Source organism: Pleurodeles waltl, chromosome 1_1 (genome assembly GCF_031143425.1).
Source record: "Pleurodeles waltl isolate 20211129_DDA chromosome 1_1, aPleWal1.hap1.20221129, whole genome shotgun sequence".
Classification (NCBI taxonomy): domain Eukaryota; kingdom Metazoa; phylum Chordata; class Amphibia; order Caudata; family Salamandridae; genus Pleurodeles; species Pleurodeles waltl.
In genome coordinates, this window is record NC_090436.1 from 186,872,004 (window position 1) to 186,896,169 (window position 24,166).

The 24,166-nt window shown below is 42.0% G+C and overlaps 1 protein-coding gene across 5 annotated transcripts in view; it reads right to left on the reverse strand.

Annotated features, from left to right (window-relative positions):
• Nucleotides 1-24,166, reverse strand: part of PDZD2 (PDZ domain containing 2) — an 877,375-nt gene that overhangs the window by 371,162 nt on the left and 482,047 nt on the right. The window lies entirely within an intron of this gene.

The following is a 24,166-nucleotide window of genomic DNA, read 5'->3' on the forward strand; positions in this document are numbered from 1 at the left end:
AACTTTGTAGCGGCAAAATGGCTTCCTTATACCTGGGTTGCTTTTTCCACCATTTTGATGATTCTTCTCGCATATTTTTCTTCATTACTTGCGCAGATTATCTTGAAACTCTATGCTGGAGGTCAGTGATTATTGGGCTCAGTATGTATCAGTTCTACTGTTGTCTTGATATCATCCGTATTTTGTTCTCCAATACATTCATGCAATGCTTAGTTATAACTGTTGATTATATGAACTTCGTATGGGATCCTATATTGCTATGTGAATAAATATATATTTTCTGTGATTGTTAATGCAATTTAACTTGGTTGTGATGATTATTTGGGGGGTGTTATTTGGATTAGATTTTGACTGCTCTTTGGACATGGTATTACGATTTATTTTTTGAGCCCCAATATACATTTCGTTATGATGAACATTTTGCATGCTACCTTGAGGTATGTTGGACATGAATCCCAAATATGGGACATTATGATTTATTTTGGTCGGTGGGTATTATGACCATTTCAACTTGGATGTTCATTGTATAACGGTTGGGACACTGTATACTCTTCAAACAATTTTGGACTGATCCTATTGCAATTTACTTCCTTCACACCGTCTCCTTTTTCGGTTGTTCAATTTTTCTCATCTTTTTCTTCTTGTGTTCTAACTCATTTATATGTTCACAATGTCAATATGCTACTTGTCTCTATGGGTATTCTTACTTAATATCATCACAATTGTTTCATAACATGTTTACCCTTGGGTTGTATGGTCGGCCTTGAAAAAGCCCAAGCCTGCAGACCAAGAGGACGCAAAACATGTGTTGGCTACTTTTTTGTGAAACCCTGTGATTTTCATTTTGGAAGTCTACAGAACTGAAATAAATTATCTAAAACTGTACCATCATAGTACTCTGGACTCGTCAAATACATTGGAATTACTCCAAAATCATATATTAATTCAGCTCTGTCCTGTACCCTCTAGTAACCTCACAGGACGCCTGTGCATTTCCACTCCAACTCTGTGCAGTAGCCCTGGAGAATATAACATCCAGCAGCTGGTACTCTCCTCAGTGAGGCTGAACAGGGACTCCATGTTCTCCCTATAGGTTGCTTCTCCAACATAAGGGAGGAGTTTATAGGTGTGAAGCCTGGCACCAGGGAAGGCCTCCCTTTCCACAGCACTATTGGCACAGACAGGTGGTGCTCTGGGCAACACCCAGAATAGTGTCAGTCTACAAAAATCAAAGTGGACCCTCTATCTTCTGGGTCCCTAGCAAGCCTACCATCTACTTGTCCTGAGGGGGAGCCAGGGAGCTAGAGCCACCAACCCTGGACACAAAGTCTACAAATGCCCAGGAATAAAAGTGGGGTCCCACAAACTCAATACATGGGTTTACCACCAATGTTGGTTCACCTGCCTTCATCTATATATCACTCTCCCAATACAGTAAATGACATGCCACCCCTCCACCCCTAACCTGCACTTTCAAGGATCAGCCCACTTGTGGTCCACACCTTTGCAGAGTTTTCTGGGAAGAAGCAGAGATGGAAACTTGTAGTACAAATGCAGCATACTTCTTCCCCGAACCAAGATCTGCCCACCCTGGCCTGGTTTCCTCCTTCCAAGACTTTAAAGAACACCTCCTGTGGAGAAGGGGGGGCAGAGGTCTGCCCTTTACTCCTTTGTCCCATGTTGAAACTTTCTGTAGGCTACACTGCCACGAGGTCCTGCTAATCAATTTATAGAGATTTGACCCCCCAACCCCTTTCTCTGCAGAGAGAAATCTTGCTGGGCTCACTAATTAAATGCCGCTTTCAGCTGCCAGCAGGGCAGAATAATAACTAAGCTTAACAGCAGGGCAACCTAAAACATGAACCCAATTAAAACTGGCTAAGGCAAAAATTCCCAATTTATAAGCATATCAATGGACTAATACAGATCAAAAAAAGAACTCGTGATATGATAAAATGATAGGAAAGGAAGAATTAATTTACCTTTCTACCTATGCCACTTTATCGAGAGTAAAACTAGACTAAATACTAATTTCAATTTGGCCAAAATGACACAGAGCATTTATTTTTTAATTCTCAACGGAATTATGAGGCTTTCGAAAGGCAAAGTCAATTTAATATTGGTCTAGTCAGCAACAGTGCTAACTGTGGATAAATGCTCGGCTGAGACAGTCTAAATTCCTTGCTCAGTCTGCAAACACAGGTGTTCACTGCCACCTCAGCAGAGCCTTGTACCACAGCTACACAGCAGAAATCCTTATTATAAAAAGGTAGCAATCTGAGATTACAGATCACATCTGTTTTGACAAATCTTTCATTGGAAGAGACTCCAATACTAGAGGTTCCACACCAAAGCAGATGTTTTAAGCAAAGAGAATGAGGTTTTGTCCTTGGTTAGATCCCTCTTTTTCATATGAACAGTGTCACAAACTGTGGTTACTGCAAGAGTACATGTTATACGCCACTGGTTATGTAACGGTGTATCAGCCTACACAGCTAAGAGAGAATTACACATATATATGGACTGATATTTTACACTGAGCTTACTTCCTAATCAGTTATGGATTGCTATGAATGCTATCATAGGTTTATATAGTAAGACCTGTTTCTGGGAAATGCTGAGGCTAAAAGGACCACCACGGGTGGGGATTCCCAATGGAACAACAAGATAGTATGGTTTATCGTTGAGCTGCTTGCCTTTTTTTTTTTTTTTCAGATGAGAAGCATTATTGAGAAAAGTTTACTTCCTTCTGGCCCAGTAACAGGTTTAATTTAAGGATTTATGCCAGATAACACAGGATCAATAGGGGACTGTTCATCATATCTTGAGCACCAACGTCATCCCTTACCTAACCTTCCTACTTAATAATCCTCACACTCTTGCTTAGCCTACAGAACTTGCATGTTATCAATATTATAAGAAACAGAATGAAGGCCCATCATTCTCAATGCTTACACCAAAATTATGGACATTTCTCTGAGGGGACCAATGGGGCATTTTCTCCCATTCTACCATTTGTAAACACAAAGTACATGGATGTCGGCATGACTGAAAACCTGAAGTTTGAGTTTTCTTCCAAAGCATCTTTTAGGTAGATATATATATATATATATATATATATATATATATATATATATACACATGTGCAAAAAACAAAGGAGAACTCTGGGAAGTTCCCAAATTTAGGTGGAGAGCAGCTCTAGTAAGGAGCACCCTGCAACACCGGCAACACTCTAGATTTGAGCAAATCTAGAGTTTTGCTGGTGTTGCAGGGTGCTCCTTACTAGAGCTGCTCTCCACCTAAATTTGGGAACTTCCCAGAGTTCTCCTTTGTTTTTTGCATATTTTATGCGTCACTCTAACCCTGAAAGGGCCTTGTTTTGATATATATATATATATATATATATATATATATATATGAAAAATGAATGTCTGGGTAAGGAAGTGTATAAAGAAATAGTAGGGCTCAGTCTCTTCAGAGGTTTCTCCCCAAGTTGGGATTATTACCTAGTGATTAAGCAGCTAGGAGAGTTTAAACTAACAAGGGATTTCATTTTTTCAGGTCATTAGTGGCATTTCTGATTGATGTCATCAAGAACAAAGTGACCTAATTAAGCAATATCAGAATTTGTACATCATGCTGAAATTTGTGATGCATTAAACAGTTTGTGGTTACTCTGTTAAGAGAATCTCCTCTTAAAACAAGCTGGCGAGGTACTGTTTTAAACAGATCTGCAATCCGTATGCTGGATAGAAAAGCTGGCATTTCAAACTTTAGTGCAGAAAAAGTGCTATGTAGTTGCAACCTTGCAAATATATTATCTATGGCACTTATAATATTGAACACATTAATTGAGGAGCATACGGCAGGAAAATTATCACCAGGATTATATCACTTCTTGATAAAAAAAAGTAAACATTGAGCAGCATGAATTAAGAAACATATGTTTTGGGGACACGAACCATCTGCATCATTATCAAATATGAGTAATATTTCATAATATAATATGTGAGACTTACAAGAAGGCTAAACGTATGTTCCCGCAACATTGTCTTATACATCATCCCATGTCAGTGACAGGACACAGAACAATAGTGATCTTAAAACGACTTGCAGCAGCATGCTCAAAACACTGCAAAACGTGTATCCCACTGTGTGCAGCTACTGATAGCAGTGGTCAGTAAATCTGCATTTTCTGTAACAGAATTTAGCTGTTGCAAGTAATGTTAAATTATTTGACATCATAACTTACACAAAGGTGGATATAAAGCCCTCTGATGCATAGTTGAAGCTTTTGATTATCTGCACCATAAAACCAAGGGAATATGACAACATAATGGCCCTCATTATGGGCAGCATTTTACTCTTGATGCAATCAGTAACAATAGTTACCAGCAGCATCAGAAATATAAGATTTCAGAAACACCGAAATCTCTGTGTAAAACTAGGAGGGAAACTGAGGAATTACTGGAGGAATAAAAGACAGAATTACTGATTCCCCATATCTCCTAATTTCTTAGTGGAACCTAGGGGCCAACTTGTAATGGGCTGGTTTTTCTCCAATCAGGATTGCCAGTACCTGCGGGCCACTCAAAATGAGGGGCTATATATTTTTTAATGTTGGTATTTAGCTATGCAGTTTCTACAGGCACAGGTAGTGAGCTGAAGTTCTCACAACAGAGATTTGCCAAAATAAACGAGAGCAAGGGGGTTGGGGAAGGTAATTGTGGAGTTGTCTTATGAAGCAGGCTGTGGGGAGGAATGTCCAGGGTCTATGATGTAATATATGGAATGTAAGGAGGTCAGAGATGATGGGAGAAAAGAAGAGGAAGGTAGCTTGAAGAAGGAGCTGTGCTGGAGGTATTGTGTACAAGACTTATAAAAATAAAGCTAAACCAGAAATCATCTTGGCTGGCGTACCATCTTTACACTGGCGACGAAGGACATTCTGCGCAGGGGACAGATTGAGACACCTTCACCCCTGCAAAATAGTGTCTGTTAGACAGCAGATCTGGAAGAGCAAAGGCAAGTTTTTCTTCATTATTAGAACTATCAGCGTGCTATGGATAAACCGATCTGGTCTTGTGGCGTATAAATTTTCGAGTGTAATAGCTACAAGTAGTATGTGGAATGCAAAGTTTGTCCAGCTTTAATTTTGAATATAAGGGCTGAACTTTGATAGATAATATCTAAAGTGATTAGTGTAGGACTAAACGCTTGTATAGATATAACAAAGCGTTTTAATTAACGTGAAACCTTCCTTGAGAAGCATTGAAGTATTTGTACAAGAACGCATTGTTTAAAGTGAACAGCTAACGGCTCTCCGCGCGCAGCTGGAAGTGCTGCGAGCATGTGTTGTTTACATTTCTACAAACACGCGGCCTTCCGCGCGCCGGCACGATTTCAATTGCAGCGGCAGTGCACTATTGACATTTCGGAGGCACGCGCATATACGCGCGGACATAGGAACAATATTGCTTACGGCTATACACCGTTAATCATTGCAAAAGCACGCGGCACAACAACGATGGCACTGGCAGCGTGCTATTTATATCTCAAAGGCACACGCACACATGCGTGAATAAACACAGACTGTGGTGTTTGCGGGAATACACCGTTCAGTTTTTTTTTTTTAAAGTGACATGAAAAGAAGCTATTAAAATTGGTTATTACCTGAACTTAGGACCACCATTGAAAGGTTAAAATAAAGGAAGGACTAACTGGAGAAGAAAGATGAACACAAAGAAAAGACTAATTATAGTTTTCAAATAAGAAGAAGTGTACAAGGAGTTTATTGTATTCGTTTTTTTTTTTAGTTTATTATAATAGTTTGTTATATTAGTTCATTATTTTATTTAATTATATTAGTTTGTTACTTTTTAACTTCTCTGCAGATAACATATTTAGAGTACATAGAGAACAATGGGAGATCAAAGCATGGCATCACCACCACCCTTCCTATCGACACCAGGGGAACCAACAATACCATGGAAGCAATGGAAAAAAATATTTTTGACTTACATTTTGGCAATTGGGGGTGGTCGTTATAGCCCTGTGAGAAAACAAGCTATTCTCCTACACCACTTGGGAGTTGAAGGGTGGAGAATTATGAGGACTTACCTGAGGTTTCTTTGGGGATGGGTGAGGGCCAACCAATGAATATTTTTGACATGCCAATACAAATGTTAGATGTTCAATTTATTCCTAAAACAAATTTAGTTTTAGAGCGCCACAAATTTTTCACAAGGATACAGAAAGCGGATGAAGACATGGCATCGTTTGTGGCGGCGTTGAGAGGACTAGCATTGTCATGCCGTTTTGAACAACTTACCGACTCTTTAATAAGAGACCAAATTGTGAGATGCTCGTATGATAGAAAGAGAAAAGTTGTTAATGAAAGATCCATCCTTGGATAAAGCAATACAAATTGCAAAAAGGATGGAGCGTACAGCCGTATGGTTACAGGAATTTGACAAGCCATCCCATGAAACGTATTGTACTGTAGATGAGGTAAAATATAAATCTGGGTTGAGTAGTGGCGCGAAGAACAAGAAAAATTAAATATGTGTAGAGGGTGGAAAAATAAATAATGAAGGATTTGAAAGTCAAAGGAAAACAGATTGGAGGGAGGTTAAGTGCTACCGGTGCGGAGCTCCAGGACATATTGCTTCTAGCAAAATGTGTACTGCAAAAAATGCTTTGTGCAGGAGCTGTGGAAAAAGGGGGCACTTTGCCAAGGTGTGTAGATTCAAATCGGAAGTGAGTAGCAGCAAGAAAATACATGTTGTTGATCAGAAAAATTAAAGAGAGAGATGAGAGAGTTGAAGAGATAATTTTGATCGTTGAGGGAGAAGAAAAGGTTGATTTGTCGAGTATGCAGTGCGTGGATAATTCGATAAGGGGAATAAGGAAAGAGAGTGTGGATGTGTTGAAAAAAACCCATGCCCAAGTAAACTTTAATGATGTATCTATCAGTGTGTTAGTAGATTCAGGGAGCTTGTTTACACTTATCTCTAAAACAACATATCAATTGAAATGGCAAAGTACTCAGGAACCTCAACTAGGTGATTCAGATATAAAGGTAGTGGGATATGCTGGACAACGTATAACCATACTAGGGATGAAATGGATGACAATATCTTTCAGAGGCAGGGATGTCTATAGAAGGGTGTACATTACTGATTATGGAACAGACTTGTTGGGGTGGCGGCACCAAAAGGACATAGGGATCATTTTAAACCTGAATGCTCAGGAACCCGTGATGTTAACTGAAACTAATGAGGAGGTTAGTGTGATACTTCATAGAGAGTTGTTCAAAAGATAACTGAGAGTATTTTCAGATAAATTAGGCTTGCTCAAAGGGTTTTCACACAAACTTATATTGAAGGACAAAGCTAACCCAGTAGTTCATAAAGTCCGCAACATCCCCTACATGATGAAGGAACCGCTGAAACAGGAGTTAGATAAATTACTAGGTGAAGGTATCATTGAACCAATTGAAGCGTCAGAGTGGTTGGCGCCAATTGGGGTAGCGCCAAAGAATGGAGGGAAAATTTGCTTATGCATTGACCTTCGAGATCTGAATAAAAACATATGGGTTGACAGACAGCCACTACCAAATATTTCAGAAATGTTAACAATGGAAGGTAAGGGTGAAGTATTTAGTGTTCTAGATATGTCACCTGCTTATCATCAGGTGTAACTCCACGAGCAGTCTAGACACCTAACATCTTTTGTGACACCACTAGGGGCATTCCAATGTAGAAGGATGCCTTTCGGTTTAGCTTCGGCATCCTCTGTTTTTCAGAGAGTAATGACGAACATTTTCGGTGACATGAAGCGCGTGTTGTGTTTTCAAGACGACATAATGATCGTGGGGAGGGATGAACAGGCCATGACTCGTTATTTGAAGAGGTGATAAAGAGACTCGAAGAATACGGGTTAACCATAAAAAAGAGAAAGTGTCAAATCAAACAATGGGAAGTGACATATTTGGGACATGTGGTAAGTAGGGAAGGAATTAAACCAAAAAAGAGTATTGTAGACGCAGACAGGAACACTCCAGTACCTAGTAATAAGGATGAACTAAAGTAATTTCTGGGTTTAGCGGAATATTGTTCAAAATTTATAAAAAGGTTCTCGGAGGTTGAGAAAACTGATGAAAAGAAATGTAGAATATGTATGGGATGAGCAATGTGAGTGTGCATTCGGTGAAGTCAAGAGGTACATTGCACATGCTCCAACACTGGGACACTTTGACGTCACAGCGAAAACTTACATTACCACTGATGCGAGTAAAGTTGGAATAGGTGCAGTTCTAACCCAAATCAAGGATGATGTGGAATATATAGTAGGCTTCTCTTCCAGGAGGTTGCAAGGTTCCGAATTGTCATTCGGTCATTGAAAGAGAAGCATTAGCATGCTGTTGGGGAATTTTAAGTTCTATGTATGGGGTATACCCTTTAAGCTAAGAACGGATCATAAGCCATTGACCTACATCTTCAAAGGTGGAAAGGGGTTAGAGGGAAATGTCACACCACGAATCTCAAGATGGCTATTAACAATCATGGGCTACAATTTCCAAATTGAATTTTTGTGTGGAAATAAGCATGTAATAGCTGATTGTTTGTCAAGATTGCCGGTGGATGTAAGAGTGAGAGAGGATGAAGGCAAGGTTGTGCAGGAAGTTGGTGAACTATTGGGGAGCATGGCGGTTGGTAGAGAAGAATGGGAGCTTGCTAGAAAGGAAGATGTAATCATGGATGAGGTAGAAAAGAGAGTAGTACATGGTTGGGAGGATGATGATGAGTTGAAGGGTGAATTATCTAATTACTGTAAGGTAAAAGATCAATTGAGTGTACAGGAGGGTAAACTGATGAGAAGGGAACAGTTTGTTCCACCAATTGGGGTTCGTAAGCACATAATTAACATTGTTCATGAAGGTCATGTAGGTAAAGGAATGATGAAGAGGAAAGTGAGGCAATACTTTTGGTGGCCAGGAATGGATAGAGAAGTGGAGGAAATGGTAAGTAACTGTATGGCATGTGCAAACAGTGACAAAACTAAGGTTGTGCGGCAGCCTCCCTTGATGGTCGTGCCCTTTCCGAATAAACCTTGGGCAAAGTTAGCTATACATTTTATGCGTCCAATCGCTAAACTTTTAGAGAGGAGCAAGTTCATTATCGTTTTGGTGGATTATCATTCAAAGTGGTTTGTAATCAAGGATGTGATGCAAGTGACCACATCTGTGGTTATTGAGTTTTTCAAGGAAATCTTTGTTGAAGAGGGTATACCTAAAAAAATCGTATCGGACAATGGGGTACAATTTGTTTCTAAGGAGATGACTGATTATTTGTCTAGGATGAGGATAGTTCTTGAAAAAGTGGCCCTGTTCCGTCCACAAGCTAATGGGCTGGTAGAAAGAGTAAATCGCACTATAATGGATAAAACTCAATTGTCACTTGCAAACCATCTTCCATAGAGGCGTGAGTTGATGAAAATGATGTGGGCACATAGGACGACTCCTCACTCAACAATTGGTGTATCACCGTTTGTGTCCTTGAAGGGTAGGGAAACAGGAGTAAAAGAATGTCTTTTGTGGCTAAGAGAGAGAGGAAAGGTTAAGGGGGAAAGGGGAAGATGTGTGGAGTTGTCTTATGAAGCAGGCTGTGGGGAGGAAAGTCTAGGGTCCATGATGTAATATATGGAAAGTAAGGAGGTCAGAGATGATGGGAGAAAAGAAGAGGAAGGTAGCTTGAAGGAGCTGTGCTGGAGGTGTCGTGTACAAGACTTCTAAAAATAAAGCTAAACCAGAAATCATCTTGGCTGGCGTACCATCTTTACAGTAATCTCCCAATAATAATAATTTTCAAGCCAGTCACTAATACTAGTTATGGTCTATCATGGTGTATATGTGCCCTCTCCAAGGACCTGGCGCTGTGTGCGAACTCATAGATGGAGTTATCAAGTGGCTTGAGTGTTAGGAATAAACTTGATGAAACTCACACTTATAGTTTGTGGTTTATAGGACACCTAAAGATCACAACTGCAACCAATCCAAGAGTGTTCATACTTCTAATTGTAATCAAGCGCGATAGGTGGCAGACTTTCAATTTCTGGCCCACTGAGCGAAAGAACTAAGAAAAAGGTAACAGCAGCACATGTTTCTGAGACAAACATTTTTAGGGTATCAAGTTAAGGCACACATTTGTTGAGCTCACACAATTTCCTGCACTGCAGGATACAGGCCAAGCATACAATTTCCTCAAGTGTAGAAATGAAAACCTTATGAAATCAGTTGTTGTCCATGTTTACATATAGTAACAAAAAAATTGACAGATGTGTGACTTCACATCGGTCACTTGACAAGAAAGGACTGTGGATACAATTACCATGTGCTCCAGGTTAATTAAATTGGATTGGCATTTTGTAACATTAATAGGACAGACACAAATTATTTTTTCCACTTTCAGTCTAACTCCTTGAGGGTTGTTTCACCATCGATTAATGTGGTAATTCAAAAGTATATACATAAACTAGTGAGCGTGATCTCCACACACCAAGTAATGGATGCAAAATATTTAAAAATGAGTTTTCGTAACACTAACAGCACAGGCATTTCAGTATAATTGTACATGTGGCATCCTAGCAGTGTGCTACTTGCCTCAAGGTTCAACTTCAAGAAGGTTCCATCTGCCGGTACATTTATTAAAAATTATATTAAAAAAAAAAAAAAAAAAAAAAACAGAACCTTACTAAAATGTCGGACTGTGAAATGTTGACACTATTCCGCACTCTTCAGAACCTCAGAACAGTGCCAATCTAATCCTAACACTCATTAACAGAATAAATAGATGGACAGTTATTCCACAACTTAGGAGGGTTGAACTGGTTTCTGAATTTTTTCACTTTACTAGACTTAAGTGCAGCTTCAGACTGTTTTCAGCAAACAAATATACTCTTTTCTAAGAGCAAAAAGGTTGGCAAAGCAAGCAAACCACTCCCTCTCAAAGCTTTGTAGTGTGACTCTGAACATCCTTTAACGTCAATATAGGCCGCAGGTACTCACAAACATTTCCTTAGGGGACAAAACTACAGTCTGGCGTGTGCTGAGGACGGCACTGAATCCGACGGGAGACACTGAGCAGAACAAAATTGTGAGTTAGGGATTTTGAGTCACAGAGCACATTTCAATAATTTTATTCCACACTGCTCTTCTCTAAATTAGGCCCCTGGTTGCTTTAATAAATATAGAACTGACCAGAGATTGAGTTTATCAAGTGTTGTTAGCATGTCCTGCTGTATTTTAGTTTCAGTCCCTTTGCTTTACAAGAGGGGCAGCCTTGAGGACCCATGATCACAACCCTTCTACCTTTTGAGAGTCAAGTGGTCTAAGGGACAGTTTTGTTATACCTTTGAAATGTAAATAATATTGGGACACTAATGCTAAACAACAGTGTCCACCACACATTAGAACACTGGAATGTAGAGAGCTCCCCGTGAGACAATGGAGCAGCAGCGGCCTATATAAACTGGTGCTGTTCGCTGCTCTCAACATTTCAATGTTCTAATAATCAGTCTCTGCCTTTCTCTTTCTCCTGTTGCTTCAAAATATATGAATTTCACAGGGGAAAGCGAAAGGCAGAGGCTGAGCTGCAGGGCACACCAGAGCCTTTCCCCTCCATCCTCCAGAAGCTCAGAGTCACTGCAGCCTCTGCAGGACAGAGGGGAAGATCCTCACCTTCTGGGTCTCTCCGTCCCAGCTGCACGAACAAAAGCAGTTTAGCCGAGCTCCAGGAGAATCAGAGTCTGACCTTAGCCGCAGTTTAACAGCTATTGCTGTGAATGTCTGTTAGCTGTTGAAACGTTCACAGCAACTACCCTCTCGGCCTCCAATGCCTTTTTTTTCTCCAAATAGGACATTCTGCCCTCAACGGATGGAATATTCTGATTAATTTTATAGCCCAGCGTATCAGCCATTAAAGACCCACTCACTTGTTAACCCCTTGACCGCCACGGACATAATGGTTACGTCCGGTGGCGTGGTGCTGATGCGTCACGGACGTAACCATTACATCCTGGTAGAGGCTAGCGCTCCCCCACAAGGGTCTCCCTCCAACCCCCAGGACAGGGCTGGAAGGGGAATCGCTTCCCGTTCCACTTCCCAGTGACATCTGATGACATCAGCACACGATAGAGCTCTGACCTCATCAAAGATCGCCTCCCATCGCATTGGAAGCATGGCTTCCAGCGTGACCAAGGAGAAACAGATTAGATTCTCCTCTGTACGGGGGCAGGGGAGGCAGAGAGGCAGGAAAAGGAAAGGAAAGGAAAGGCTTTTCCTTTCCTTTTCATGTCTCTCTGAGCATTCCTGCAGCACGACTGCATAGAGATCGTGCTTCAGGAATGCCACTAGACACCAGGGATTTGTTTGTTATTTTTAAATGGTCATGAGGGGAGCACCCCCTTTGGCAAGGGTCGCTCCCGAGAGGGCAATTTTTTTATTAAGCCTTTTCTGTTCCCCCCCGTGGGGCAGATCGGCCTATATTAATTAGGCCAATCAGCCACTAGACACCACTGATTTTTTTTTCTTGTTTATATTGGTAAGGGGAGCGACCCCTTAGGCAAGGGTCTTGGGTGGGGGCAAATTAGTTTTTAGGCCATTTCTGCCCTCCTGGGGTACAGATCGGCCTATTTTTTACTAGGCCGATCTGCCCTCAAGGGGGGCAGAAACCACTAGACACCAGGATTTTTTTTTGCAACAATAGCAAAAAAGGGGAGCGATCCCTTAGTCAAGGGCCGCTCCCCTAGAGGGCAAATTTATTTTAGGCCATTTCTGCCCCACTTGGAGGCAGATCGGCCTATTCTTGTGAGGCTCATCTGCCTCCCGGGGGGAAGAAAACCCACCCGACATGAGTGAAGATTTTTTTTTCAAAAGCCATACCTCCACCCCCCAAAAACTGGGGGCAAAGTTGTTCTGCCCACTGGTGGGCAGATGGGGCAATTACCCCCAATCCACTCCCTGGGGGGGGGGGGGCAGAAAGCCTACTAGATGCCAGAGCATTTTTTTTCAAAATAGTGGGGTAGTGGCTACCAACCAGTATGGGCATGTTATGCCCCAATCCCAACTAAAGGGTGATTATTTTGGGTTTCGATTTTACTTTTGGGCCATGAGAGCTTGTTTATCAAAATCTTCCCACTTGGAATGGTGAGGGCTGCACTTTTTGGATTTTGGGCCGCTGCGATCTAGAAAAATCTACGAGACCTAGACGTATCTGAAAACTAAACATCCGGGTGAGTCCAGGGTGGCGTGCTTCACATGCACCCCACACCATTTTCCTACCCACAATGCCCTGCAAATCTCCAAACTGCTTGAAATCACACATTTTTGTGATGGAACCTTCCGGAATCTGCAGAAATCCACAAAATTCCTACCACTCAGCATTGTCGCATCTATACCGATAAAAGTTCTGCCCCACTTGTCGGACCAACATTTTTTTTTCCAAACTGCCCTTTTGGACCTGCTTTTGTTCCCCCTAATTTTCAACATGTTTTTGGCTCTTCCCTGTCACAGGCACTTGGGCACACCTACACAAGGTATCATTTTTATCAGGAGGCTAAAGGGAACGTTAGGTTGTAGGAAATGTGTGCTGGTGCAGTGATCCCACACAGAAATGTGGGAAAATGTGCTTCTTAAGCTAAATTTGAGGTTTTCTGAGGATTCTGGGTAAGAAAACACAGGGGGATCCACGCCAGTCACACCTCCTTGGGTCCCAGTCTAGCCCACTATGGAGCACTATGAGGTTGCATTCTCCCCAATACACATCTGCTGCATCACAATCCGGAGAAAAGATCTTGTAACCTCTGCCTTTTATTTCTTTTTTTGAAAAGACTGGAAGGGCTAAGAAAAAGACTCAATTAAGTTGGGGAGCGCTGCAAAAATATCACAAGGAGACCCACAAAAAGGTCTATAATTTACCAGAGGCCTCACCAGAGGAACGCTTTCCACCCGGGTGTGTTGCAGGGAGCAAACTGAAACAGTGGAATTAGAGGGTGTGGGAGTTATTCCCGGCTACCCCAAGTAATCAAATTGTGTATTCTTAAAATCATGGTATCATAGGTCCATGCTTAAATGGGGGATAGTAATGACTGTCACTGTCCCAGACTAATGAAACATCATAAGACATTATTTAGCAGCTCAGTGAAATGAATGCTTACTGCTGATCGATGCAATGGTCAAACAGTCGCAACTGTGAATCCACGCAAGCCACACGTATCCTTCCAAGGTCTGCAACTGGATTGTGTTAAATTGATCAATAGTAACATCCTTTATTTACGACACTTAGATACCACATTAAATGTTATACAAAAAACATTATTGCAAATATTTCTGCTAAAATTCTGTCTGTTCTCTTACCTCATTATACAGCGGTGTGAAATAATCAAACTTGTAACTTCAGCTTAGTGTAGGACACTGGATTACTGAAGTCACAAAATTGTATTTTCGTTTTTACAGACAGCAGAACGGTTTAACTCCGGCTTTATCAATAGTCTATAGGCTCGCTATTAACTTAATGAACCTACGGAAAAGAAATAGAGGTAGTACGCTGCTGTTACTGGAAAATAAAAACTTCTTCACTGTTGGTGTTTGCATTCCTTATAAGGAGTTCTAGAGCTAGGCATGTTCAAGCTCTTGTTCCCAGAGGTGCATCAGGACAAGACCCCTTAAAGTTGCCCATTTGGCCGTCAGCCCCAGGTAAACAGCAGAAGAATGTGACAATTCACCAGACAGCTGCATGAAAAGAGCCAGGGAATTGCAATCACTCTGCAGGCTGTACAGTGAGGAGCCCTAGTCGGGGCCAAATGGGGGATCCTTTGCAAAAAGCTCAATGACCAGGCGCCTGAGGTCTTGCAAAGTCAAAAGTAGAAAAAAGGATCCTTTTGGTAAATGGGAAGTTGTGGATTCCCCAAGACTCTATGGGCCCTGATAAGACACCCATTCCTGGATCACCAAACCAGAGAAGCAGAGAGAGGACTAATTCTCCTTGAGGACTTTATCAATTTAAATTGATAGACAGTGTCTGGTCAAGAGGGATGTGGAGAGGCGAGGGGGTCTGCAGATAATCAGAAGGGAAACCCACATCATTTTAATTTCCATCCTGCCAGCACATATCTACTCGTAGCACAAAGACTGGAGAATAAAACCCAAAAAGCAAACTCATACTAAGACAGTAACACTGAAGAAATATATAAACAAATGTATAGTTAAAGGTATGCTTGCAACATGCTCTAGTAACAGCTATGAGCTTTCAAATTACTACTGAAGAGTGAACGATAACCCCAACTTTTGAAGAAGAGGTCGGATGCACACTTGAGGTCAAAAACTACGGATGACCATCCTGAAATTTGGTTGTACTGTAATGGCAGATGGATGTTTAACAATAATGTTGTGCCTATGGCCGCCATGCATAATCACCTACCTATGGAAGAATATTATGATAATTTGAATATGGACTTTTTTAGATATCCATTGTAAACAACTTCTGCTCCTACTCTAACCAATGGCAATAGTCCACTCCTGAGAAGGTGCATGTATTTACACTGCTGCATCTAACTAATAGCAGCAGGCGACAGAAACACTGGTGTGTGCGGGGGTGATGATTTCTTCTACTATCCACAGGCATTAGGGACAAGGAGATAGCCAAGGAACTACAGGATATTTTCACACCTTGTGGACGCAGGGCTGACTCCCCATCTGAACTGGTTCGATACAGGTAATCAGACTGAGTAGCACATATGCACACCCTGAGCCGGTGGGAGTCAAGCTAGAGACGTCAAACACAATAAATGTTTACAGGAGTACACAGAGACCTCACAAGCAGGCCCTGAAAGTGTTAATAACTTAGGCAGCGGGCACCCTCTTTAGAGACACTCCTCTTCGGGTGGGACACCTTAGCTCGGGTTCAGGAAATTATCTCATGATAGTGGCCACTGACCGCGTCACAGTATACATTGGGAAAGGTTAAATGCATTAACTGGTAAAGGTCTTACAGTTGTCAACATACGGATACAGAAGAGTCCATTGGAAAGAAAATTACAATGAGAACAATGGTTGAGGAAAAACCCTTTGACCACAGATGTCCGATATTAAGCAGGCAAATTCCATTCCATTTTTTTTTTTTTTAACGATCCCATCATTCCACACAGATCCCCTGCAGCCGTGAAAAATGTAACAGAAGCTTCGAGAAGACGTGTCTTATTTATTTTCCACATCCTCTACAAGGCTACAGAACTGTGAATTTCCATTCTTTGGCAATAAGCCATATTAGGAATTGAACCATATGTCTTCGTGAGTAAATAGAAACCATGGTTCCCTGTTAAAATCAACATGTCTTTATTCTTTGCTTGAAATGCACACGATGCTGTCATTAATATCAATTGAAGTTCATTGCTAATGAGCAATGTAAACAAACACCAGATTTCAAAGCTACGAGCTTGAGAAACAAAGAAACCGACCTCCCAGGACTTTAAATTGAACAACAAGCCCACATCTTGAGTCGTAAAATATTCAATTATAATTGTAACAAGTGCATAACAATGTGCCCCGGCATCAACAACAGCAAATGGTGAGAGAAGTACCCAGCTGCGGCGGCATGCAACAGAAGATGCCTCCACAAGTTACCAAACAGCTAGACACTATAAATACTGCGGGAGAATTGAACTTTTCTGAAAAACCTGAACAAATAAAACGCACCGTACTGTCTGGGTGCAAGCAAAGTCCCACTGCTCTTGCCTGACATCAGATCGGGTGTCAAATATATTCCTAGCGCCCTGTGTGTGCAAAATCGAATTCTACACCTGCTCAGCCCAACAGAGACGTCTCACCCTTTACTCTCTGCCAGCGCTGGGGGTTCATCTGCCTCAGAGTGCCCAGAGGGTCCCTTTGTTGGAAGGTGTAGTGCTTGACCGAGGTGACAACCATAAAATTAATTAGCCTGCATTTCCATATGAAGGGCTGGTTGCAGAGCTCTATTGGTATAGAACAATACTGGATGGCTTCCCTGTCGAGATCAGAGCCAAGTAACCCCAGCCCTGAAAACTGAAAAGGGACAGAACACCACTCGAAGACATGAAGGGTGCAGGCCAAGGCATCACCTCGACAAACAGGAATGAACATGTAATGAAGTAAGGAGATTCCGGAGTTGCATGGGGACACATCTGTGTAAATGAGGGATGACCACACTCCAGAGACTTAGACTCAAAGGACCGTGCTCGTTTTTTTCGTCAGAAGTTGAGTCCTTCCTGTTCTTTAATGCTACACTTTCAATGTCAGGACTCTCTTCTACCCTGTTCTCTAAATAACAGCAAAGGTACAGAATCATTTGGAGTGATAGACTGCTCCAGCAACCTTTCAGCCCTCCAGTGATAGCAATGCCATTTAAACTTCCGAAAAAAAACATTTGATACACTCTTTGAGTCAATGAAACCTTATTTTGTTAGGCCATGATAATCTGAAACAAGATCCAAGTCTAAATTTTTAGTCCTGTTTACAGGCTGCGTCTGTTGTTGAAAGGCCTATTGTATACAATACCAGTACTGATGGTAGGCTTTGGGCTTTATCATCATTGTTTGGCTTTCTTGTCCGTCCCATTTGCTTAATTCTTATTCAATGGGGTTATTTCTTCTTTTTGTGTCTGTCAGTTCCCTGTAACATACCTTCTTCATCATACCTTTGACTGGGTGCTTGTGCAAATCTACTTCGAAGGTTCAGTGAACTATATTTTAGGTCTCGTTTGACAGTGCAGCTGCTTGCAAGGCCTATTTTGACCTGTTTCAATCAGATCCTCACCCCCACACTCCATCTTGCTCTTCCACCACCCAACTTGTCCTTCTAGGCTTGTTTTTTTTAATGCACTACAACCACCACCTGGCTCACTGTTACATGGCGCACATCTCTGCTGCACATCAATGGTGTTGACTTGCTACTCTCATTCTGTTGCTCCCCCTTACACCAGATTTTGTTTTTTGTTTTTTACTTTAATGTTTAACATGTGGGCCCAGCAGCTTAAATTTGCTATCAGGCCACTCCTTTCACTGAATGCACTTTCACAAACTTCTTACACTCCTTTAGTTTACCACTCAAGAAAATCTGTGGTGATGCATCGATCACTTCTCTTCAAAGTAGGTCTAATTTAAATTAATCCAGAAAACCACCTAGGGCCCCAATATGAGTCTGACAATTTTCTCCCATGAAATTTCTCACAGGAGGCGCATCAGCATTTCCATGAAGCCTGGAGGGGTTAAATATTACTAGTTATGGAATTTTGTGAATAACTCTGGACTTATAATGAAGCCCTAAAAAGTTGATTCCTTTAGCCAATACTCAAACATGTAGCGTCTTTACGGGCAGGTCTCCAGACATACAGCACCATACCATAACCATATAAAGAAATAAAACCACATTTTGTATCTTTATGTAAAGGAAGACACTATTTTCTATGTCGGCCATTATTTTCTCAGAATTGTAAATCACAGACCTTAGATTTACCTGTTGCATAAAGTTATGTCCAGATAAACATGTTAAAAAAATATATTAATCATAAAGTCCTTAATAGCCTTATTCATGGTAGACAATATTTTAGCCAAATAAATTCAGAGATAACCACAGTACTGACCGTACAAAACATTGACATTATGGACGTTACAGGACAAGCTTGGTTGCGTGCCCTTGAGTACAACCAGATTATATTTGTGCTCTTTTTAATTTGTCAATTTTTGCCTATTTCCAGCTTTTGCCCTTAATGGCGTTCACCAGTTTCTCATTCTCTGCACAGAAGCATATTAAAAAATCCAAAAAATTGCTGATGCCAATCACCCCTCTGTGCAGGGGTTGCTTCTCTGTAATGGCGGAGGAGCGTCGTCCCACTGATCAGAGTAAGTCAGCAAAAAATAAAATGATAATAAAACAATCTTATTTTATTTTCCACTGACTGGGTGAACCATGGACTCAAGGGTGGGCCGGCCTATGGCAGGGAGGAGGAGCGATGGGCACTGTAAGTGCGCATGCTGGTTTGGCCAGCCAGGTGAAGAAATGGAACAGGCTCCCTGTGCCTGAGGGACCATCAGACCAGCCCACTCAGGCCATTCCCAGCACTTCTCTCATCCTTGATATCGCATCAGAGCAGCGTCTGGATTGGTTGGGGAGCCTACACTTTGTGCCCAAGTGACTGCCAAAGAGAAGAGGAGCACTGAGGCAGCCTGCAGCTTCTGCAGTAGCGACAGGTACGTTTTTTGTTTTTTTTTATTATTCACCTAACACTCTGCCCCTACCTCCTGTCACAACACTTTAAATTTGCAGCAGCCACCACTGTCTTTGTGTTGTCTGGTCACTCCTGGACAAGCATGGACTAGGGGTCTTAGGTGTCATGGAAAAGAAAGTCAGGCACAATTAGCAGAATCAGAGTTATCTGCACCTGTCAAGTCTAGGCTGCGTGACCTGCTTGCTCTTGTTGGCAAATGTACACCTGTGAGCCTTAGATAAGCTTTGCTCCTTCATTTCACTGTGCCGAGGGGAGCTCAGTAAAGGTAAATGTTTCAAATAACTTTTATATGTTTACAACAAAGTGAACTTTGACTCCACATTTTAGATCCAGCATTATGCATTCTCCAAGTTTACGGATGAGATGGATTAGGTTGTGCCACGATGCACATTCCCTAGATGGATGGTTTTCCTACTGGAATTATGGGCATGTTCTCCATGCAAGCATTCGTGCATGTCTTTCCTGCAACCTTCCACTGCAAACATCTAAACAGCAGCTTCTTTTCATTTAGCGCTTTTGTAGAAGGATAAAAAGCTGACTCTGCCTTTGCTAGGATTGGGCGCAGTGACCTTCAGGTGACACACAGTGAACGCTTAGGATGCTCAGCTATCTCACTGCAGCCCTTCCGCCCCCCCCCCCGCCTAATTCGTGAAAGCAGAATAAAACTTTACTTTACACCCCTCCCACCTTCTATTAGCCTCCCCTTTTCCATTCAGTTTGACTTGAATTCTAACCGTTATATTAGCCATCACATTACCATAATTACTTTCTTATGTCTTTTCATAATAGTTCTACAGACTTTTCCGACACTAATCGATGAAATATGTCTCTGGCCTTGTGCTCGTTCATGCCCTTTCTCTCTCATATCAAGTGCATTTGTGGTATACTGCAGATTGTTTTTAAAATATTTTACAATTTGCAAAGTTTTTCTTTTCCATATGTCGTCACTGGCCACCCATCTACCAGAAACTAAAATATGCTTGCCTCTTCTTATAAATATCTTTAAAGCTCCCAAGAAGCTTGTGGCAACAATTATTTTTCTAATGTGCGTCTTTTCCTCTGATCTTTCAATTGGCAGCTCAATAGAGCAAATTAGATTATGCTGTCTTTGTACAGCTTGTCTCTTCTCTTTGCTACTCCACGAGCCATCAACTAACTCTTAGCATGTGCCCGACTACTCCCCCTTTAAGCTTAGCCTTTCCTGCTGCACTGTTGTTGAGGATTTTTGGCCATTTATGTTTTTGTGCATTATTAACAACATACAGAATGTGGGTTTTCACTCAATTACACCTGTACTGTTATAGCATTGTTTTCTTTAAAAAAAAACTAATTTTCTAGGATGTGAAGAAATGTGTTTTCCTGAACCTTGTTAACCAGGCCTCAATTTGGACCCAACAGTTATGTTTTACAAAGTGGATGTTTTCCTTGGCTTCCCTTAGCATATTTCACTGTTTGTTATTTCTGTAGCAAACAGTCATACAGAATCATGTTTGTTTATTTCCATGATCATTGTTCATGCTGTTGTTGATAAATCTTCCCCGGTTCAGTCACAAAACTGCAACTTTACTTCAAGTTCCTTCTGCTAGATCACCGTGCCTAATTCATTCATAAAAGTTTGTATTTTGTTTGTTCCACCATCTCCAGGTGGCCATAGAGCTGGGTGGGTGGAATCAATATACATGAGGTGGTATAGTACTTAGGAGTTACGGCAATGTGAAGTTTAATAAAACTGTTCTCTGATTTGCTATAAATGTAACACATGTGATCCTACTATGATGAATCTGCAGTTTCAGTGATTTCATAGGCAACAATAATGGCAAAGGCAACCCTTTGAACCACCCCCAACTTCAAAGGCATATTTGAGGGTAACCAGTGATACCACACTTCAGCAATTTAGAGATGCACTTGCAGGAGCACAGGACAGAATCCCCAAACTGCGGGGTGCACACTGCCAGCAGAATCTGTTGTGCACAGGAGTATATAATCTGTACTAGGAAGAGATGGTGATTCTTTTCTGAATCGTGGCTGGCCTGGGCACACTGCTTGCTGCAGTGTGACACTATGAAGTGTGCTCTCTAAGGGCTTGCTGCCTTGCTCCCTGTTCTGTGTGGAGGTCTCTCAGATCTCAAAGACCTCTGCAGGGGACCTACACCTTCTGCCGTGTCATCTGGAGGGTGGCGCCCTCCTGCCCTCTTGCGCTGTCTAGTAAGCATTCTTAGCTTGAACTGGTATTTATTGCTCACTCTTCATATTTAAAAGATAAAGGAGGACATGTATTTATTTGATTTTCTGTCATTCCGACAAGCAACACAATGCAGTCTTGTTACTAAGGGCCTCATTACGAGTGGGGTGGTCTTAAGTCTGTCATTACAACCCTGGCGGTCTGTCACCAGCTCTGCCAGGATCCATGATCCTGGCGGTCTGGCAGTGGTAGAGATCGTAATCCACCAGGGCAGCACTGCATGCAGCAATGCCCTGCAAATTACGACCTTGTTCTCTGCCAGCCTTTTTATGGCGGTAACCCCACCATGAAGAGGATGGCGGAGAAAAGGTGCAGGGGGCCACAGGGAGGCCCCTGCACTGTCCATGCACTTGGCATGAGCAGTGCAGGGGCCCTCCTGCCCAGCACCCTCGCAATGTTCAAAACGCCTCTGCCAGACTCATCCTGGACATTCCCTGCTGCGAACATATCTCCAATCACCTAAGAGACCTCCACTGACTCCCTATCAAGACGAGAATTAACTTCAAGCTCCTCGTCCATGCTTACAAGGCCCTCCACGACCTAGGACCCACCTACCCAAACCACCACATCACCTTCTACTCCCAAACCAGACCGCTCCGCTCAACAAGCACTAGTCACCCTACCCCGCAGACTGGAGACCTCGGCTGGTGGGAGATCCTCCACCTACCTCAGAGCAAAGAGCTGGAACATCCTACCTCCGCACCTCAGGCAGTCACCATTGCTACCCCAATTCAGTAAAGACCTTAAAACCTGGCTCATCGACTGAAGCATAGAGGACGGACCCCAACCCCCCCCCCCCTTAGCACCTTGACAGGTGAGTAGTTGTGCTTTATAAACCATGATTTGATTTGAGTTTGGCGGACGGGCTTTCCCATTCGCTAATGTCTTAATGAGGACCTGAGGAAAAACACAGAATTACATTCCTTCTTAGAATTAGATCACAAATGTTCTTACTATTTCATCCATATAAGCATAAATACCTTTGAACTGGAGAATCTCAAGTAGGTAACGCACTGGGTAATGAGATCAATAACCGTTGGACAGGACTGACATATCAAATGTTATATAAAGTGGCACCATTAGATGAACAGAACAATGGCAGGATCAGATCTATGAATATTGCCACTACAAGGCACACATTTAAAAGATAGCCAACCATGGACAAGGAGCAGGGATTGCACATTAACAAACTATTCACTACTTTCAATATTTGCACATTGTTGTTACAAACAAGAATGGAATCCTAATAAGGACATTATATGACAAAAAAGTAAGATATCTGAAATAAAACATATTGACAAGGGGCTGTATTTCCAGTCCTGATCTTTTCTGCAACAAAACTGTTTCTCAGGTGCAACAGCCTAATGTATTCAATGAAAAAATAAGGCTACAACTATGAGAATTCATCTGGTTGCTATATGAGAGCTGCAAAGATGGTGCCCTGCTAATGTGAAGCAAGAAAGTAACTCAAAACTACAGTTCCTTATTACTACCAGGAATGGACAAAAACACAACTTCAGTGATGCAGCGATATTGCAAGCAGATGGGTGAGAGAAACAGCTGGGAGTCATATCATGGTGCTGGCAAACCTACAGCATTTTGAGCATTAAGATAATTAACATCTAACACGAGTTACCAAGTGGAAGAAACACAAAAGGGTTTAAAATTCCTTGGTGTCAAGAAATGATTTAAATGGAATTAAACTAAACTCTTTTCTCCCAAAGCAATAAATACCAGTGAATAAAGTATCATATACACAACACAGAAAGTAGATACATGAAAAGGTAGGAGCCAACCTATCAACAAAATAGGTTCTTATGTGTTGATGCCTCTCAATGAAGTTAAAAGAAAAGGTAATCAGTGATGTAGCTCTGATTTGCAATACTATAGAATGACTCCAAAAGGAGAAAACAGATTTTACTAATATTTGAAGATGTTTCAGCTGCGGGTTAAAATCTAGGAAAATGCTACAATGACAGATCTCTAGAATCGACACAGGAGCCAGCTCTCCATTTCCAACCAAATGACGCCTGATATAATGAAACAAGTGAAAAGTCTAACACGATATTGAGATTAAAATATCTGATCTGCAACACATTCTCGAGAAATGGAGGTTATAGGCTTCATTACCGATGGTGTTAGTTTTCCAGTCAATCCATGTTTGATAGCAAAAAGACTGGTTGTTTCTGTCTGGCTGCCCAGACAAAGTGCCTATAAACATGCCGTGACTGAATATTTAATAACTGAGCTTTGTCTTTGCAGGTCCCAAAGCCATGAAAAACAGACTAAAACAGGCATGATCTAATAGCAGCATGACATTTAGGCCCTCATTCCAAGTCTGGCGGGCGGCAGTAGCCGCCCGCCAGGCGGGAACCGCCATTTGACCGCTACGTGGCCAAAAGACCGCTGCCGGCATTCAGACCTTCCCGCTGGGCCGGAGGGCGCTAACCATGTTAGCGCCCGCCGGCCCAGCGGGAAGGAGGCCTGCAACACAGAAGCCGGCTCCGAATGGAGCCGGCGGTGTTGCGGCCGTGCGACGGGTGCAGTTGCACCCGTCGTGCTTTTCACTGTCTGCTAGGCAGACAGTGAAAAGCCGGCCGGGGC